The sequence below is a fragment of the Rattus norvegicus genome, chromosome 7 (genome assembly GCF_036323735.1).
Source record: "Rattus norvegicus strain BN/NHsdMcwi chromosome 7, GRCr8, whole genome shotgun sequence".
In the NCBI taxonomy this organism is placed as follows: Eukaryota; Metazoa; Chordata; class Mammalia; order Rodentia; family Muridae; genus Rattus; species Rattus norvegicus.
This window is the reverse complement of record NC_086025.1, coordinates 129,269,186-129,290,098: the sequence shown is the minus strand read 5'-3', so window position 1 is coordinate 129,290,098 and position 20,913 is coordinate 129,269,186. Positions and strand designations below refer to the sequence as shown.

At 46.2% G+C, this 20,913-nt stretch overlaps 1 long non-coding RNA gene across 1 annotated transcript in view; it reads left to right on the top strand.

Annotated features, from left to right (window-relative positions):
- The first annotated feature begins 377 nt into the window (after positions 1-377).
- The window catches only part of LOC120093717 (uncharacterized), a 79,596-nt gene continuing 59,060 nt past the window's right edge, over positions 378-20,913 (top strand). The window contains exons 1-3 of the long non-coding RNA XR_010053056.1: positions 378-7,121; positions 7,417-13,654; positions 20,258-20,691. This is a non-coding gene — a long non-coding RNA (uncharacterized LOC120093717). The remainder of the gene's footprint in view (positions 7,122-7,416; positions 13,655-20,257; positions 20,692-20,913) is intronic.

Below are 20,913 nucleotides of genomic sequence, written 5' to 3'. Positions count from 1 at the left end.
TTCCCAGAGGCCCGTGCGGTCTCAGTCCACTCCCGAGCGTCCTTCGGACAAACAAAACACGTTTAGCAACAATGTTCAGATGGGGCAGAGCTGTTTAAATGCTTGCTTTCAGTTTTCATGCTTTGTTGCCTCTTCTCTATGTGAATTCGAGAACTTGGACGCCAAGAACTGTTAGAGCAGGTGTGCTTCTTTTTTTTTTTTTTTTTTTTTTTTTTGGTTCTTTTTTTTTCGGAGCTGGGGACCGAACCCAGGGCCTTGCGCTTCCTAGGTAAGCGCTCTACCACTGAGCTAAATCCCCAGCCCCCTTAGGTTTCCTTCTTCTGGTGGCTTCTGCAGTCCTTATTTTCCTTGTGCTGTCCGGGGTGGGGGGGGGGGGATGGGATGTCTCACAAAAGAACTTGAGGAAGAGTTTGTTTTGGCTGGAAGGACAGGGCATCCTGTCAGGAAGTCCCCAGCAGGAACCTAGGCAGCTTGTCACTTTGTATCTTGAAGAGGGCTGAATGCTGGTGCTCAGTTCAATTTCTCTTCTTTACTCTGTCCCCACTTCTGGCCACCGGATGGTATGCTCTGCCTTCAGAACGGGTCTTCCCACCATGCTGAAATCCTCTCCTTCTCCCCCCTTCCCCCTCCCCCTCCCTCTCCCCCTCCCTTTCCCTCTCCCCTCCCCTCCCCTCCCTTCCCTCTCTCTTGCTCACTCTGCCTTCAGAATGGATTTTCCCACTGTTCTGAAATTCTCTCTCTCTCTCTCTCTCTCTCTCTCTCTCTCTCTCTCTCTCTCCCCTCTCCCTTTCTCTCCCTCACCCCTCCTTCTCTCCCTCTCCCTTCTTCCCTCCATCTCCCTCCTCCTCCCCCCTCCAGCCAACGGAGAATGTACCCACTCAGCTTATTCCAATAAGCAGCTGGAGTTTCATTCCACAGGGAAACTGGGCAGTACTTAAAAATAGATGACTCAGAGAATCCTGAGAAGGCCTGAAGACACTGTAGTGTTTGTATACCAACCCCTGAGATCCATCAGTAGGCCAGTTGGAAGCATGGGACCATTTTTTTTGTGAGGTTCTGAAGCTGGGACAGGATGGAGGGTGGAGGGAAACAGTCTTCAGGGCAGGCAGACACTGACCCTGGCAGTAGCCAGGGCACAGTGAGAGGCTGGACACTTTGAAGTCTGCTGTGATCCTCTAGAATTGTGTAAGTGTATCACTCAATGTGTAGGGAGGGAACAGCATCTGCCCAGGACACCCCAAGATCAAGTTCTTAGCACAGAGGGAACTTATTTGCCCCAGAAGGTCAAAGGGCAGGGGATAAGAGGCAAAGGCAGGAGGTAGAGGAGGTGGGAGAGGGGAAGGGAGAAAAGGAGCAGGAGAAGGGGTATTTGTTTTGGGAGGGGACAACACCAAGTGCTGTCTCTGGATAGACAGGAGACAGGTGTGGCCATAGGCAAAATGTCAAAGGGGAAATCTCATGTTACAGTGAGGTGTGTAATTTTGATTGGGCGGGCTAATTAGGGCAGCCAAAGGGGGCTTTAGAATGCTGGACTTCAATATTTTGATAGGGGGACCTTGGTGGTCAGCCTTAGGAGGAGGAGGAAGTGGCCAAATAAGGAAATAGACCTTGGTGGCTTGCTTCAGGAAGGTAATCTAAAGGGTTTTTGTTTGTTTTGTTTTGTTTTCTAGCATGGCAGAGGGAGTGAGGGAGAAGGTCCCCGCTGGGGCTGGCGAGAGTCCCTTCACAGTGTATTTTAATCTCCCATCCTTGTTTTGCTCTCCCCTGTATGTTGCTTTGTTTGGAGTGTGGAGGCTCAGTCTTCAGGGTCCAAGTCAATCGCACAACATTACCCATGGACTCAGTGACGAGCACACATCCGAGGACTTGGTGTGTACTTCATTTGAAGGCTTCTGTTACTCCTTTAAAAAACACTGTAAAGGGGTTGGGGATTTAGCTCAGTGGTACAGTGCTTGCCTAGGAAGCGCAAGGCCCTGGGTTCGGTCCCCAGCTCCGAAAAAAAGAACCAAAAAAAAAACCCAAAAAACAAAAAACAAACAAACAAAAAAAAAAAAAACCACTGTAAAATCCTCAATGGAGTTTATTTGTCCCCCAACCCCAACCATTTAACTATAAAACATCGTGTTTGTCATATAGAACCCAAAGGTGTTCCCTGCGTCCCCGCTCTTCTCTGTCCCTACCACTCCTCCTGCATGGCTATAACTTTTCTTCCGGCTGCCCGGTTAATCTCTGTGACCCTGGACATAGACTTGGTCCTTACTCGGTCCTGGGTGGGACAGTTTTTACAGTCACATTTTGAGCATTTATACACATACTTCAAGTATCTGAAGGAAGGAGACTAACTACACAGTTTTGTAAATGTCGCCTGTCACTAGATCTCTCCTTCACGTGAGTAAACACACACGCCGCCTTTCATTTTTGCACAAGTTGGAATGCACAGTGCCTTTCCCATTTCCATTCGTACTCTACCCACCAGTGCCTACCATGCTAGGCTTCTGTCAACAAGCTATTTTACCATCTTACGATATTTATTATTTGTGAGGCAGTTAGCCTGTTGCATAAGTGAACTAAGTTGGGACTTCTACGTTACTTTTTTCTCCTACTAGATTTTTTTTTTTAAAAATGTTTGGAATTTAACATGTTTGAAGTCTGCTCATTCTTACCTCAGTTGTGCATAAGCCTCTGACTCTGAAGCCTATGAATGTTTGAGTCCTGAGGTTGCTACTATGGCTTTCTCCCTGGGGGGCAGATGTAACATTTACCCCTTTGCCAAAGGTCTGCCCCCCTTCTCCTTCCCCATTCCCCCTCCCTTTTCCCCTTTCCCCCTCCCCCCCTCCCCCTTTCCCCTTCCCCCTTCCCCTCATGCTCCCCTTCCCCTCCCAGGACAAACTGAGGGACGATTCTCCCAAGTTAACTCTGGAGAACCAGTTCCCTTGCAGAGCATGTGTGTGGGGTTATTTATGGGATGTGGGTGTTCCCGGCTGTGTGTAATTAGGACAGAATTGCATACAGCTGGATGAGAGGAATGGCCGGATCTTCAGGTGATGGTTCTCTGACCTCCCTGCCCCCTCCTTCTATGTAAGGAGCAGGCTCTGCTGTGGAGATCTTTTGGGAAGGAGGCCCAGCAGAGCTGAGAGTGACAGCAGCGTGGCTGCCCTGCTATAAAGTTACAGACAGATCGGACCTCTGGTTTATTTGTAAGAACAGATCCAAAAGAACAGTGAATGGCCGGGCAAGGCTCCCTGCCCTGCAGGAATCCATGCTTTCTTGTTACTCCTTTAGAGCTGGGCAGGGCAGAATTTGTGAGGCGCCAGGACAGATTTCTGCTCCAGCCATGAACCTGCATCCCAGCCAGCAGAGAGGAAGGAAGACAGGTAGCAACATATGCCAACATATTCATGAGCATATTCCCAGGGTAAGCCTGGTGAACATACACAACAAGCTTTGCAGTGTAACCATTTTAAGTGTGTGATTTAGCGTGTTCTCTGGATTTAAACATGTTCCCCTTGCTGTGCGACCATTACCAGTGTCGAATCTAGAATTCTTTTTAATCCTCTCAAACTCCAGTAAATACTCTTTCTCTCTCTTCAGCCCCTGGCAGCCACTCTTCCTCTGTCCTTGGGATCTGACTACTATCGGGACTACTCATGAATGGAGTCCTGCCAGCATTTGTGTATGGCTGGCCCAGTTCATGGTAGTTGATGAATATCATGACATCAGTGTTCATTTGTCATATAGGCCAGGATTCCCTTTGCCAGGCTGAGTACTATTCCATTGCACACGTGTACTTTCCATGGACTTGCTGGTAGATAGTTGGGTTGCCTCTTTGCTTTTCGGTTCTGTGAATAAAGCTACAGTGAGCGTGAACATATGGATGCCCTTTGTTCTCCCTGAAGCTGTGTCATTTTGTATTCTCACAAGGCAGGGCATTTCTCCACTTCTTACCAATGCTGGTTTTTTAAGTTGTTTTTGCTTGTTTGCTTAAAGGGCAGCCTCACGATGTGTCTGGGAGGGCACCACAGGGTGGTTCTCACTTGTACCTCCCAAACAGAGAGTGAGGTGAGCATTTTGTCCTGTGCCTGTTCACTAGTACTAGTTCCTGTCCCTGGAAAGATGTCTGTCCGTTCAATTCATCTGTTCATGGTTTGACTGAACTGTTCTGTGTGGCGTAGAATGGACTTTAATTCCTATCCAATGTGTGCTTTTTTCCCATCTTCTGGGTTGTCTTTTCATTCTAATGATAATACTGTTTGATACACAGTTTTTTCTTGATATAATCCAATCTGTACTGTCTCTGGCTCTGGCTCTGGCTCTGTCTCTGTCTCTCTCTCCCTCTCTCTTTCTCTCTCTCTCTCTCTCTCTCTCTCTCTCTCTCTCTCTCTCTCTCTCTCTCTCCCCAACAGTGTCTCACTACGCATCTCACGCTGGCCTTGGACTCCCAACCCCAGCCTCCCAACTGCTGGGATTACACCACACTTCTGCTCCTCACCCATGGGCCAGACCTTAGTCACAGGGAAAGACTTATTTGCAGGAAGATGGACAAATGTCAGACTGAAATGGTTGGGACTTAGGTAAAATGTTTGGACATCGGTCAAATACTAAGGCACAGAGGGAATGTTAAGGCCTGGGTGACTGTTCCTGGCCAGCCTGCCATTGTAAGGAAACTTCCTCATGGGTTTCTGCTGTTACTAGGAAACTTTCTAATGCTGAGATTGGTTACACATTTTGCTATGTTCTGTGCCCTTGGAAAACTAAACGATAGCCATCAGCAAACCCCCTATCCCTAAATCCTGATTGCAGGTTGCTGTCCCTACGCAGGTGAGGGCAGTTGAAATATAAGACTAGAGCCTGTGATTGGACAATGAAAAAGGTGGGCGGGGCTAAGTTTTTCAGAGATTCAGGACAGGGGACAGGGGACAGAGAGGACAGAAGAACAGAGAAGATGGAGGAAGAAGACAAACCAGACTCATGTGGCTTGAATAGCCATGGCTATCATGGGAGGGATAGAATAATACGGGACAAGTTGTCCGATCTAGGCGGGCAGCTCCTATCAATATCAGTTGGCTCAGAGTTCATTGCATAGACATTCTGTGAGCTGAGACTTTAGCGTTTTGATTTTACCGGGTTATGGGGATTTATGCTAGCTAGCCACAGAAGTTGGATGACTGAGAAAACAGCAGTCCAGCGGCAAGCAAACCACAGGAATGGGGGCTGGAGGGTAGCCAGGGATAGCATAATTTAGAGTGATTCATTTTTAATAATTAACACCTGATTGGTGAAATAACTTGGCACAGATGTTTGTGAATGCGTGTAGAATTTTAACTCAACGTCATAGGTCAGTAGAATTTTAACTCAACGTCATAGGTCAGTTCCTGAATGTGAACCATGGCCCTGACTGACCAGTCCTGGGGTGTAGGCTTAGTAAACTGTCTCTTTCTGACTCAGATCGGTGGTTGTGTGATTTGTGAGATGACTCTTGGATCCTAACAGTCCCAACTGCTTTGACGCTTAAAATCATTTCTTCTCACTATATAAAACAGTGCCATGAAATAATGTGTATTTAGATCTCTAAATTAATTTTGAGTGACATATGCAAGTGATATACTTCTGAATAGATATTCTAATTAAGCGACTGTCTGATAGGGCTAAATATAAAATGAATGACGCCAGAACAATTGGCTTCCCGGAGCCCATAGATCTGTTGGGGCAGCAATGATCTTGCAGCTAAGTCTCTGATATATTTCCCACTACTCTACTTGGCTGTCTGGGGGATTCTGTTTATTTAAATTCTATTTATTTCTGTAAATATATGTATGTATATGTGTATGGGTATGTCCCCGTGAGGGTAGGGACAGCTGAGTCACTGGCGGCTTGATTTCCTCATTATTCTACTTGGGATGCCAGAGGGCTTTAATTGTGTGTGTGTGTGTGTGTGTGTGTGTGTGTGTGTGTATGAGCATGTGCAGGTCCATGTGAGAGTAGTTGCCTAAGCAAGTCAGAAGAGAGTGTGAGATCCCCTGGAGCTTGAAGTGCAAGTGGCTGTGAGTTGCCCAGTGTGTGTGCTACAGATTGAACTTGGGTCCTCCGGAAGTGTAGTGCACACTCGTCACTGCTCAGCCCCAACTCCATTGCACTACAGGACTTTTTTTTTTTCTTCTTTTTTTCGGAGCTGGGGACCGAACCCAGGGCCTTGCGCTCGCTAGGCAAGTGCTCTACCGCTGAGCTAAATCCCCAACCCCAGGACTTTTTTAAAGCTAGAATTTATCTGCTACACTTAACTGTCTGAGCGTCATTTCTAATATTTTACAGTGTGTCTTTTCCTAAACAAATGGTATAGACTATCATGGCCTTTGGCCTTATGTGGAGACATGGGTCACACTTAGCTTGGTTCCTGGTTGATTGTCCTGTGGGCTTTTGTTTGTTTGTTTGCAGCTCAGTGTATGGCCCTGGTTTCCTAGAAGCACCTCTGTGTTGGAGTCATGTTTTGCACACCATGTGAAGGTGTGTCTCTGGCCTTCTTTGCCGGCCTAAGGTGTTATAAAAGCCTATGGCCTATAGCAAAAGGTGGGGTAGAAAGCTGGGATGTCTGGCAGAGAGAGGAACTCTGGGAACACTGGGACTCCAAGGACGTTGGATAATGAAACAGAGGTGACCAACCGCTTGGCCGAATTTAGCTTAGCATTATTTGGGAGCTGGGACGGGCATATAGAGTTACTTCTCCACAGTCCAGGCTGAACCTGAACTCACAGACCTTTGTGTCTGCGCCTCCCCAGTGCTGGGATAAAACATGTCCACCACCGGTGCTCAGCCTTTCTCTTCGGGGTTTGATGTGGGAATGAGTTTGAAGGACCCACTTGGGGGGCCTTATCTGTGCTGTTAAAATTAATTTAACACTAAGTGGATGTTAAGTCACTAAGCTGCTACCAAAATCACTCTATTTGAAATCATTCGTGTAAGCCGGGCTGTCTGTCATTCCACAGGACAGATAGACAGGAGTTTCCGCTGAGCTGGGCAAGCGGCAAAAGCAGGGAAAACATCTGCAGCCTTTGTTCCACTTCTGAAAGTGTGTGCCTCCTGATAGTTCCTCAAGTCTTTTTCAGACTCTTGAAATCATGTCTACGGTAAGTGTCAGGCGGTAGCTTACTGTGAGTACAGTTGAGGTGGCCGTTGGCAGTAGATCCCTTGAGCTGGAGTGGGAAGCTGTTGTGAGCCACCCCGCTCCATGTGGGCGCTGGGAACCAAGACCGGGTCCTCCTTGGCAAGAACAGCAAACAACCCTAACCGCTGAGCCACCTTTCCAGCCCCCAGGAGGAGAGGGTGCTGCGCTAATTCAAGTTCGAACAGCATTGTTGCCACTGAGAAACAGACAACTGAATTACTTAATCACAAATATCTGACTTTTTTTTTTTTCTCAAGAAAACCAGTTTGCTTTAAAACATGAGGCAGGAAATGGAGTCGGTGACTGGAGAAACATAAACAAGACCACAGACCTGGTCATAGGTTGGCAGTCGTTAAATCGGTGGCTCGGTCGAAGAGCATCTCCTATTTTATCCTTTCGTGCAAGTTTGACCATGGTGAAAAGTTTACACTAATATGAACGGATCCTGTTCTCTTCATGTAAGGTTCTAACTGATGGGCTTTTCTGTCAGAAAGGAGAAGTGGTCGTATGGACAGTGGAGCACATGCACCTTTGTCAAAGAAATGTCTTGAAGGAGACCAGAGCTCCAGCACAATGTGCGGCACCCTGGGCTGGGACCAGGGACATGAACTCATAACCTCTGGGGAACTGTCCAAGGGGTGAAGACCTGTGAGGAATATGGTTGCCAGACAGCAAACTGTGACAGGAGCTGTTCTCAGTCCCCAGCTTTCATCCTCAGCGTTTCCCCCAGGATTTGGATGTCACCATTTCTTTTCAGGTTCACAGTTACACACACACATGTCTTCCACTCCGCTGGGATCTCACTGTGTCATCAGCCACTCCCTCTCTCTCATGCTCAGCCTTTCTGACCACCAGCTCCTGTCCTCAGAGCTTTCACTGCAGATTTTCCAAAGTCCCATCTCCCTCAAGATGACTCAAATCTTTCTCGATCCCTTCTTTTTTTTTTTTGGTTCTTTTTTTCGGAGCTGGGGACCGAACCCAGGGCCTTGCGCTTCCTAGGTAAGCGCTCTACCACTGAGCTAAATCCCCAGCCCCTCTCGATCCCTTCTTAAGCAGTGCCCTGCTCCCATCTCCAGCTGTCTTAAGTCTTCAGTCAGTGGACTTCTGCAACCATCGTATTCTTCAAACTACAGGGATTAGAAAGCACAAATTGCCTATTTAACTAATTTGATGTCTGCCTTAATCTGATTGCCTTTCACATTTATTTATTTGCTTGTTTATTTATTTAGTGTGTGTGTGTGTGTGTGTGTGTGTGTGTGCACGCACATGTGTACACACGTGTAACAGAGTGTATGTGTTGAAGTCGGAGGACAACTTTCTGGAGTAGCCTCTGGAGATCAAACTCAGGTTCAGGCTTGGGTGGCAAGCACCTTTACCCACTGAGCCATCTTGGCATCATTTGACATAACTGACTTTCCAAAGAAACCAGAAGTTTCCACTTCACAGGGTCCTGCCCAGCTACTCGACTTCCTCACAAGCTGTGCTGTTTAATGCCTCTGCCTTCAGAACTCAATTCTTGCTGCTTGGATAGATAATACAGTCCTCACCTTTTCTATCCACCGTCACCTCAGCCATCACTTTACCTGGGAAACCTTCCTTGCTCCTCCTCAGAAGAATTAAACACGTTTTCTTTCATTCCTCTGGGCATTGCCGTCAAAAGAGTTTGTTATTCTTTGTTTTTGTCTGTCTACTTTTCCCATTAAAGCTTGAACTCTTTGTGTAGGAAGCAGATACTATTCACCTTTCCTCTGTAGTATTTAGCATGAAACCTAGCACATATGTGGCACGTATTGTTGAATACAGAAACGTTTCAGAGTGGGAGTGGTGGCTCATACCTTTAATCCCAGCATTCAGGAGGCAGAGATAGAAGGATCTCTGTGAGTTCAAGGCCAGCCTGGTCAATATTGCCAGTTCCAGAACAACTAGAGCTACATAGAAAGACCCTATCTCAAGACAAACAAGAGACATTTAGAGGGAAAAAGAGGAGAAAAGAGGGGCTCTTGGGTAATTCCCTTTATTGTAGGGCATAGTAAAGTATTGTTGAAACAGATGGCATACCATGAAGTTGAGTATTATAACCCTTTGATTGTGGTCTAGTCATGGAAAAATAAATCAATAGTCCCCCTGACCAGGCCAGTGTCTAATATACAACACATGGTTAAGAAATGTTCCAAACAGCTGCTTCTTCTTTGGGAAAATAACAAACAGCAGATGACGCTGCTGTAGCAGAAGGGCCTGGAGGACCCAGGAGCCCAGGATTAGGAGGCTGCTGTGGCTTCCTTTGGTCTTAGGGGCTGTGGGACTCATAGAGGTAAAGCCAAAGGCAAGGAGTAGATCCTTCTCCCCAAACTGGGCCACCTGGTCAACAGCATGAAGATCAAGTCCCCGGAGGAGATCTCCCTGCTCTCCCTGCCCATTAAGGAGACTGAGATTACTGACTTTTTCCTGGTCACATCCCTAAGGGGTGAGGTTCTAAAGGTCGTGCCAGTGCAGAAGCAGACTGGAGGTGGTTACCGGACCAGGTTCAAGACTCTCATGGCTATTGTGGACTACAGTGGTCATGTCGATCTTGGCGTTAAGATCTCCAAGGAGGTAGCCACAGCCATCTGAGGGTCCATCATCTTGGCCAAGCTTTCCATCGTCCCCATGTAGAAAGGCTACTGGAGGGACAAGATTGGCAAGCCCTACACTGATCCGGGCAAGGTAACAGGCCGCTGTGGCTCTGTGCTGGTGTGTCCCTGCCTGCGGTGGCATTGGCATCTTCTCTGCTCTTGTGCCAAAGAAGCTACTCATGATGGCCGGCTTGGATGACTGTGTACATTAGTCAGGGGCTTCACTGTCACTCTGAACAACTTCCAAACATACAGCTACCCAAGCCCCAACCTCTGCAAAGAGGTTGTGTTCACCAAGTCTCCTCATCGGCAATTTATTGACCATCTTGTGGAAACCCACACAGTGGACCCAGCTCCAGCCGTGGCTAACACATAAGGGCTTTTATATAAGAAAAATAAAGTAAATTAAGCCTATGGGGGAAAAATGTGCTAAACAAAGGATTTCATTTATGGTGGGATAAGGAAGAGACCGGAGTCCAGGTAGAGTTCATTAGGAAGGAGTTCCTTGCAAGGAGCAACATCAAGCGCACAAACAAGGAGCTAGGACCATAGCAAGTTGGAGAAACAAATAAAGAACAATGGGTGAATGAACATCAGAGACGGTAAGGAAATGCAAATAAAGACAGAGTCATATTAACTGTGCACAGCGAAAGACGCCATGGCTCATGCCTGAGTTGATGAAGACCTGGGTCAAGAGGGGTGTCCTCAAATAGGAGAGAGCTCTATGGAAGATGGAGATGCTAGTGAACAATTCCATAAAGAATGGAGGGAAAGGAAGATTAAAAACCTCAAAGAAGGGGCTGGGGATTTAGCTCAGCGGTAGAGCGCTTGCCTAGGAAGCACAAGGCCCTGGGTTCGGTCCCCAGCTCCGAAAAAAAGAACCAAAAAAAAAAAAAAAAAAAAAAAAAAACCTCAAAGAAACGACTAGATTTAAAAAGTCCAGAAAGCGATCTGGCTTGGCAGTAAAGTGAAGCATTTGACTTTTCCAGTGGTTTTATAAAAGATCCACACGGGGTTAGGAGGCATTGTGACCACGTTAGAAACCAAAGCAAGTTAAGCACAGTCTTTTACAAACGCTGTGATCATTGTTGTGTGCAACCTAGAAAGACCATCATGGTCCCTCCACCCCCAATAACCTTTGTCCCAATTAGAAAATAATGGTTAATGCAAAACCAAAAAGAAACCCACATAAAGTTGAAGAAAAAACCCACAATGAAAGGGAAACAACCAACACATCTTTGGAGGTATTTCCCCCTGTTGACGCTGTTGACTGTAGATACTGGTGGCTTTCTTACTGCCGTTAACCTTAGGTTTTAAAACGTGGTTTAAATATGGAGAACAAAGTGTTTGTTCCAAGAACATTTAAAGAAGCTCAGGAATGTGTGAATTTACCCAGAACCTTCCAATCCCAACCCTCCCTCAGTTCTGTCTATCTCTGTCTTCTACGGGATCCACTCTTAACAGTGTTGAGCATATTTTTGGCCCATGATTCCACTCAGAGCTATTTTTAATGTATAGAATACTATTTATGTATGCGGTCACCATCTGCCTGTCTATTCAGTCTATCAGCCCGCCTATCCACTCACGGACCAATTGTAATACTGTGTGGGGTTCATATCATGGATGTGTCATAACTTAATAGTCAGTTGTTGACTGTCACATCTGGGTGGTTTTCCTCTTTTTTTCTTGTATCTGACAAAACTATTATAAAGAACAGTCTTGTCTTAATTTTGAGATCATTGGGAATGCATTTTATGTTTCACGTTAAATGTGCTTGCCTAGATAATGCCTTGTCATGGTAGAGGGGACTCTGTGTCGAGATGACTGTTTTCCTTATCCATAGATATATATAATGCAAAGTCCTGGCAAATGCCTTTTGTTTCTTTTGAGTTAATATTACTTCCTCCCTAGCTATGTAACAACGACTAGCCCTTACTGCTTGCCTGGTTGACCCTTCTTGGGTAATTAGCCTTTTAATAATAAACCATTGAGTTCTATCTGCACACTGTTTATGACTTCAGTTCTTTATTCCTTTGTTGGTATTTTTTTTTTTTTTGGTTCTTTTTTTCGGAGCTGGGGACCGAACCCAGGGCCTTGCACTTCCTAGGCAAGCGCTCTACCACTGAGCTAAATCCCCAACCCCTTGTTGGTATTTTTAACCTGACTAGGAACTGTCTCCTGGAGGCTTAAAGTCTGTGTCATTGAGAACATCAGAGGCTTGAAAGCAGGCACACACCCAGTGGCCTAGGAATCTGGGATGCCTTCTGTAATGAGCAACTGTTTCAGTCCTTATTAAAAATAGGGAGGAATGGGGTTGGGGATTTAGCTCAGTGGTAGAGCGCTTGCCTAGCAAGTGCAAGGCCCTGGGTTCGGTCCCCAGCTCCGAAAAAAAAAAAATAGGGAGGGAGAGTCCCCATCTTAAGTTCTTAAGGTCTTAAGTTATCCTGCTGCTCTCTCAGGACTCCAGCTGGGAAAATGGGAAATGGAGAGGCCCTAATCAGCACTGGGGCCCTTCCATCCGATCCACAGAGCCCAGACCAGTGCATCTCAACCCCCCTAATGCCGTGACCTTTAGTACAGTTCCTCATGTTGTGGAGACCCCCAGTCATAATATTATTTTCCCTACTACTTCATAACTGTAATTTTGCTACTTTTATGAATCACAGTGTAAATATCTGATATGCAGATGATCCTAGGTGCAAGGGGTGTTTGGTCCCCCAAGGCATAGTTGAGAACCCCTTTCAGGGGAGAGGAGGTTGCCATTCAGCATGAGGACCTGAATCTGTAGCCTCAGTATTGAGGTAAAAATCTGGGTGATGTGCCATCTTCCTGTACCCCAAGACCTGGGGAGGTAGAAACAGGAAGGAATTGCTGGCCAGCTGGTCTAGCTGCTCATTGAGCTCCAGGTTTAGCACGAGAGGATCTCTCAAGAAAATAAGGTTGAGAGCAATTAAACAAGACACCCAACACCAATAAATGGCTTCATGTGCATTCTCAATATAGTCAAGTACAACTGCATGCATGCACACGCGCTCACGCACTCACACTCACGCACGTACGCACGCACACATACTTGCAAATAAACCACATCTAATCTATTTGAATATCTTATATTCTGAGCACCTTTCTAAAATAGAAAAAAAAAAACTTAAGCTGATTCTTATTGGCATTTTAGTTTTTAAAATTAACTGGGCACTGATGGCACACGCCTTTAATCCCAGAACTCAGGAGGCAGGGACAAGCAGATCTCTGTGAGTTCTAGGACAGCCTGGCCTTCTGAGCAAGTTCTAGGACTACCGGGGCTGCACGGAGTAACCTGGTCTCAAAAAACCAATCAACCAACAAACCAACCAAAACACCTACCCCCAACAAAACAACAACAATCAAAAGAATTAACATGAAAGTGTGTTCTTTTCTGACACCCCTTTCACCAAGGTAATACAGGAAAGTAAAATTCTTCAAAATTCTCTGATGCTTGCTGTAGTGGTAATACATTCTCTCTCTCTCTCTCTCTCTCTCTCTCTCTCTCTCTCTCTCTCCCTCCCTCCCCCTACCCCTCCCTCTCTCTCTCCCTTCCTCCTTCCCTCCCTCCCTCTCTCAATACTTATATAATTTATGCAATGCTGTCATTATGAGAGCAGGAAGCTTCAGGCTTGCGTGCTTCCGATAACAGTGTGGCAGGAATGCTGTGATGCCACCACCATGTGATGACAGTGCCATCGGTGGTGACTCCCATTTTGCTGGACTCTTATTTCTTTCCTAGCTCTCCCGCATGGCAGACTGCTAAGATAGAGCTGACACATGATGCAGAATTAAGGGTACTTCCTGCCCACAGCCTGCAGGGAACCATGTCCTATTATCAACCCCATGAGGAAGCTTGGAGGTAAGTTCTTCCCAGTCAAACCTTGACATGCCTCCGGCCTGAGATAACACCTTATTGCTGCCTGTCAACCCTCTGGGTCAGAAGACCCAGCCAAGATGGGCGCACACTCCTGACCACCGACACCGGTGTTAAGCTACTGAGTTTGGGGATAATTTGTTGTGCAACTGTAGATTTAGATGATGACATCAAGTGATCGTTGAAATATGACAGAGTTAAGCCTATATATACACTCTGGAACGAGATGGTCTGAGTTTGAATGCTGTTCACCAGCTATTTGACTTCATATAAATGACAGGTAATTGAGGCAATTGCCCAGTGAAGTACACACTTATAATCCCAGAAATCCGAAGGCAGAGACAGTCTAATCTCTGTGAGTTCTAGGCTTGCCAGGGGGGTACATTGTAAGTGCTGGTGTAAAGGAATTTAAGTGCTAGATCCTCCTTGGTTTATAATGGGCTAAGTCCCAATCAATTCACTGCAAGTTAAAAATGTCACAAATAAAAACACACGTAATATGTCTAACCCACTGAGCCTGAGAGCTGGGCAGTGATCGCTCACCGTGGGGTACCTGTTGCTTGCCTTCATTATTGCAGATGATTGGCAGCTCACATCTGTCATCCAGTATGCTAATTGAATCATATAGACATCACCTATATGTGATCGAAATTCAAAGCCCGGTTTCTGCTGAACTACTGTGGCTTTGGAACCATCCTAAGTCAACCCGTTCTGAGTCAAGGGCTATCTGCACCCTCCTTCTCTGCACACGGAAGATAAAATGCTGTAAAGAGTTAATGAATGAATGCCCAGGACAGCCCCACACATAAGCGCAGGCCTCTTGGCTGCTCTTGCTGTTTTACACAGAGGCAACCATTGTAGAGTCCCTGGTCCTTTAATCATCAGCTCTAGATTCCTGTTAGCTTTGTGCCAAGCAAGAATGCTTTCTAACTGAGGTCATGAGTACATTCAGCCCCATGCTGGAGTAGAGATGCAGACAGTGCTAAGACCTACACTGTAACATGAGAAGACGGGAACGTCCCATCTGTGGGCCTCAGGGCATGGTTTACTTCTCTAGAACAGAAGTGAAATCCCGGCCTTCTCGTCCCCAACCCTCAGTGCTGCCCGTCACTTTCAAGGATTACAGCCCTCAATCTCACAGTTCTGGTGTGACAAGGTCAGTCACACGGAGGAGCCTTGAGTCAAACAGAATGCAGTGTTTCCAAGAAGCTGGGCAGGGACAGAGTCTAAAGAAATAACTTCCTGAGTAAGATCCTTCAGGAGCAGCCTATCCTGAGTTGGTTTAAGACCAAATACGTGTTTAAGAACAAAGGGGTTGTTGGGGGGCAGTGGGGAGATGATGTGCCACTGACCTCAAAATGACCATAGCTCATCTGTGTGGTGCCTCAGAGTTTTCCAAATGTCTTCACCCATGGTATTTTACCAGATGGTCGCAGCGGTGAGGCGACATAGGTCAGTGCCAGCTCAGAGATGCTGGCTTATTCCCCTGATGTGAGCCATTCAGCAAGTAGGATGAGACCCACAGTTTCTTCCTGATCCATATTCTAGAGGACGTTTGATCTGCTAGAGGCGTTGGGTTATGTTATCTATTTCTGTGTCATTTAAGTTAAGACGGTGTGGGACCTACCGTTCCCCAGAAGTAAATTCGCGTGTGTGACAGGGCCTTGCTCTGCACATACCTCGTAAGTGAGCACGGATTTCGAGTTCCAGGTTCCAAGTAGGTTCACTCTAATTTGTATAAAATGTTATTTCTCTGTTCCTGCTCAGCAGCTGTTTTATGGAAAATTCTCAAGTTCCCTACAATCTTTTGATAAAAATTGAATGTGTAAGGTTATGCAAACGTTCAGAATGATGATTCCCTATTAAGACCAGCTGTCAACAGCTGCTAATGACATCTTACAATGTTTTACGGCATAGCTCTGGAGGGAATTTTCGCATAGAAATACCATTTAGTATAAGAAGAAAAGTGACCCTGGAGTGTATATTTAAAAACAAAATAAAACAGAACTGTAGCCCTCATATAATACTGTAAAATGAGGGTTTTCATTTAACCTTAAACATCTTCTAGAGGGAAATAGAATATGTATCAGCAAACTTTATTATATATATGCACTCTATTTTTATATTTTGTATAATATATAATATGTAACATATAAATAGGATAGTATTACCTACAGATACTAACATGATACTTTATTAATATTATATGTAATAGTTTAATTATAATATTATATATAATATTTTTACTATACTATACATGAGTGGATGTAGGACCCAGAGCCTCCCTTCTGAACCACAGTCCAGGAAAGGACGTGAACTGCCACGGTCATGAAAGTTTTACCTCCTTTACCACCCAGGGTTTTCACAATGGACGCCTCTCCCTGGGGCTCTCCGATTGCAGGGCTTTCTGTCACCCACCTCATCGTGTGTCAGGATCATGCACTCTGAGGATCCAGTCCCGAGAAGGGTCACAGTGTGCATTCATCAAACAACTATGTCCTGGCCTCTGAGGAGACCTGCAGTGAGCGGGAGGGCAAAAGCAGAGCTACCTGATGGTGTGGCCGTGATTTTTGTCACCAGAACCTAACACCTAACAACATGTACTCTAGAGGAAGACAGTTTTAGTTCAAGGCTTAACGGCAGGAAAGGAATGGTCACTGGGGCTCAGGACTTGGCATGGGAGCTTGTGGCTGGCCATATCATAGCAGAAGAGGAAGCTAAGAGCTACTTGAGTTAGAACTCAAGCACACCCCCCATTGGCTTACAGTTTCCACAACTTCTAGTCAGTATGTATTAGCAGCTGGAGACCAAGTGTTCAAACACAGACACCTATGGGGACATTTCAGGTTCAGTCTGTAATACTCCTCCCCTAGCCTCCATAGCCTCATTATTTATACATTATTTATAATGTCATAATGTATTCCGTCTACTTGACAAGTCCCTTTAGTCTGAGGTCTATATAGCCCAGCTTCCTGCATCACAACAGCCCTGGCTTGTGTATACCCTTGTGGCCTATTGTGGGAAGACATTTGCTTAGGTGGTGGTTTCCACCAGGGAACCCTTGAGGCAGCATTCCAGGTTCAGCCTATTCTTTCAAACGAATTTATGGTTTTGCAAACTGAGCCTTTTGTAGGTAAAATCATGCCTCCTGGTTTCTTTTTATTGATACATCTCTTTAATGAGATATCTTCAGTGATTAAAATCCACCCCATCCATTTACAATTTTAGCAGCATTCACCCTTTCTTCCTTCTTTCTTTCTTTCTTTCTTTCCTTCCTTCCTTCCTTCTTTCCTTCCTTCCCAAATCGAACTTCTGCATATTTCTGTGTTAGATTTTTTCATTACAATGCTCACTAAACACAGGGAGTAATAGCAAAGCCATGTCCTGAACGTTATGCTATCTTTAAGTTACTCCACTAAACAGATTGGTTTGTAATCGTTTGTCCTAACTTAGACTGTCAGGGCATGAGCAGAATGCTCTGCAGACTGCCTGCTAGAACACGGCACAAATGGCTATGCTGGAAACAGTGCTCGTTCACCTCTGAGGTCCCGTGAGCACAATTTTATTGTTCACCTTTTTTTTTTTCCATTCTTGCCTTCCACACTTCCACCAGAATGGCTGTCTCAAGCAAGGAGGTAGACATGCGTAGTTAGTATATCAAAAGTTGTATTTTATTATGCTAAGGGTCATCACACAAGGTTCACACTCTTAAATTCCTAACTTTGATCTGAGCCTATCTCCCTGAGGCTGCTCACCAGGGCTATGTATCTGACTGAAGGTCAGGTCCATTCTCTAAGAGAAGTCTCTGATTTGAGGGTCAGGGTCCTGGGGGAGACTGTTCAGCTGCTCTTGGTCTCCGCTTATATACTATACTGTGCATCATGGGGTTCTAGGATTGTGTCTGGTGATCTTGTGTAAGTGATGTCACTGAGTTCTGGTGATCAGGGGCAGCCTCCGGTGTGGTGGGGATCCTATGCTATTTTTGTAGGACAAAAAGACATTAAAAAAAAAATAAAAAAACCATATGCTCCTTACCGCAGCCCATTAAGCTCTCTTTATAACATTCTAGGGTTTCTTTGGCCTACAGCTCCTCCCTTATCTACATTCCTCTTACAAACCAGTTCTGTGAACCACAGGGTAGGGCTTATCTCAGCCACAAACCTGCTTTTAGTACAAGTTTCTTATTATTCCATCCTTTTCTCGTTGCCGTAACCAAATCCCTGAAGAAGCAGTTTAAGGAAGGAAGGGTTCATTTGGCTCACGGTTTGAGGGGACCAGGGGAGGAAAAGTATGGTGGTAGGTAGCTCCAGGGTGAGGGAGCTGTACCGCCAGGACGTCTTACTTCCTCATAGGTCAGTGCACCAGGAGGCAGGAAATGAGTCCATCTGGAGCTGGGGCCAGGAAGTAACACATTAGCCTGGTACCCAGGATCCTCTTCCTTCCAGACAAGCTTCACCTCTTAAAGGTCCAAACCTCTCCCAACTGGGGCAGTGTTCAAACTCTGTGGAATATTTCACATTCACACCACCACAAGTGGGGAGTGGTAAAGAAAGGTGTGTGTGTGTGTGTGTGTGTGTGTGTGTGTACAGGTGTGTGTGTGTGTGTGTGTACAGGTGTGTGTGTGTGTGTGTGTACAGGTGTGTGTGCACTGTTTATGTGTGAGCAGAGTATGTGTGTGTTCAGGAGCATGTGTGTATGATGATAGTGACAGTAGGTGTCTTAGGGTTTTACTGCTGTGAACAGACACCATGACCAAGTCAACTCTTTTTTTTTTTTTCCTTTTTTTTCGGAGCTGGGGACCGAACCCAGGGCCTTGCACTTGCTAGGCAAGTGCTCTACCACTGAGCTAAATCCCCAACCCCCCAAGTCAACTCTTATAAGGACAACATTTCATTGGGGCTGGCTTAAAAGTTGAGAGGTTCAGTCCATTATCACCAAGGCAGGAACACGGGAGCATCCAGGCAGGCATGGAGAGCAGGAGGAGCTGAGAGTTTTACATCTTCGTCTGAAGGCTGCTAGCAGAATACTGGCTTCCAGGCAGCCAGGATGAGGGTCTTAAAGCTGAAACCCACAGTGACACACCCATTCCAACAAGGCCACACCTACTCCAACAAGGCCACACCTACTCCAACAAGGCCACACTTACTCCAACAAGGCCACACCTACTCCAACAGGGTCACACCTTCTAATAGTGCCACTCCTTGGGCTGAGCATACACAAGCCATCACAGTAGCAAACTAGGGATAGAAAGGACCGTATGTACAGAAGTTCAGTTGATCTGGAGTAGGGGGAGTCAGAGAAGGGACCCCAAGTTGCCCCTGACTAGTATGGAGTGATAGGGATGGGAGGTTTTTGGATGAGGCAGCGGCACGAGAAACAGACAATGGGAAGCACATATATGAAGAAGCAAATCTGTTTGATGTGGCTCAGGAGTGCGTCTCGGAGACAACCCCATCATTACTGTTCCTTGACAAGTTTTTTAGGGGCGAATTTCCTCTTACTGGAGAAAAGATAGCATAAAAGAACGGTAGAGGAAGAGTTGAGTTTTAGAAAGTACGACGATTTCTTTTGGGTTGTGGACTGCTCGAGGCAGGAAAGATATTTCCACACAGTTCCTACTGCCTTTTCTGAGGTACACTGGATCTAAGAAGCAGAACAATTTCAAAAAAGCTCTACCTCGTCTTCCCCGCACCTTCAGATGAGTGAGAGACGACTGGCTCATTTAAGCAGCGTGGGAGGTGCGGTCGCGGGCCGTCTTTTGTGTTACTTTTCTTACTCAATCGCCTGACAAAAAGCGGCTAAAGGAAGAAAAGGTTTACTTGGGCTCAGGGTTTGAGGGTACAATCATGGCGGGGAAGGTCTGAAGGCGGAAACATGAGGCAACTGGCGATGCGGCGCTTGCAGTCACGGGGTAGAGAGAGGCGAGCTGCAGCCCATCGGCTTCTTTCCTTTATCCCTTTCTGTTCCTGCCATAACCCTAGCCCCAGCCAGAGAGATGGTACCTCCCCGCATTCGGGGCAGGCGTTCCCCTACCCATTAGGCAAACCTCTCCAGAAAAGCCCTCATGGACACACACACCCCCAAATGGGTCTCATTAACAACCTACATGTTTTTTACTTCAATTAGTCAATCAAATTAGTTCATTGACACCTTGATCTAGTTTTTGTTTTGTTGTTTTGTTTGTTTTTTGAGGAAGCTAGCTGAGGTCAAGCATTCATTGTTACCGTCTTTCTGGCTGTAGCTACACTGTAACCAGCTGCTTCAAGCTCCTGGCTCCTCTACCGAACCTGGTCCCTGCTCTCCCACCAGCCCCCTTCTCCCACCCCCACCCTCCTCTCCAATCCCCAGTCTCCCCCTCCCCTGCCTTCCATCCCCCCTCTTCCACCTCCTCTCCCCCCTTCTCCTACCCCACCTGCTTCCCCTACTCTTTCCCCTCTTCTCTCTCACCTATCCCGGCTGCCTCTGCTCTTCTCACCCCTCCCCTCCCCCATCATGATGGTCTACAAACTGTGCACAAAAACAGACTCTTCTTAAGTCACTCTTGTCAGAGGTTTTTTTTTTTTTTTTTAATTTTTATTTTTGCCACAGCAACAGAAAAAACAACCAAGATGCTGTTGTGGTGGTGCTTTCCTAAAAGCCCAGCGCTTTGAAGGTGGAGGCGGAATCGTCCAAGGTCATTTCCACTGTGTGGTGTGCTTGGGGGCGACTTGAATTACGTGAGTTCCCGTTTTAAAGCACACTAGGCTTCTAGAAAGTCTTTACGTTCCCAGCCTGGCTAGTGGAGATGACTGTAAATAATTCCCAAGATTTCAAAACCGACATCTGATTTTGAGTACTTTGGGCACTGTGTAGAAATTCATACCAGAAATAAATGCTCTGTTCTCTCTCCCCGTCTTGGTCAGTATTCTTTTTCTAAAGCAGTCTCGCTTCCTGACACTGCCTGTATGCAGAAGCTGGCCACGGCTCTGGCAGACTTCAGCTTTTCCACCGTATCTCTGCTCTACGAACATTTTTCTTCTACGGTAAGTAAGTGACGTGATGCTGAGGACATGACTCAGTGGGGGCGAAGGGCTACTGAGAATGTCAACGGCCCTGGGTTCAGTCTCCAGCAATGAAAAAGAAAATGATGGTTTGATCCGGGATGAAGGGGGTGAAGCGTCTTTCCTCAGACGGTTCTTTTGGTGACCTGCTGGCTCCCATCAACTTACCGTTTAGGTATGATTTCTTTCAAAATTCTATCTATC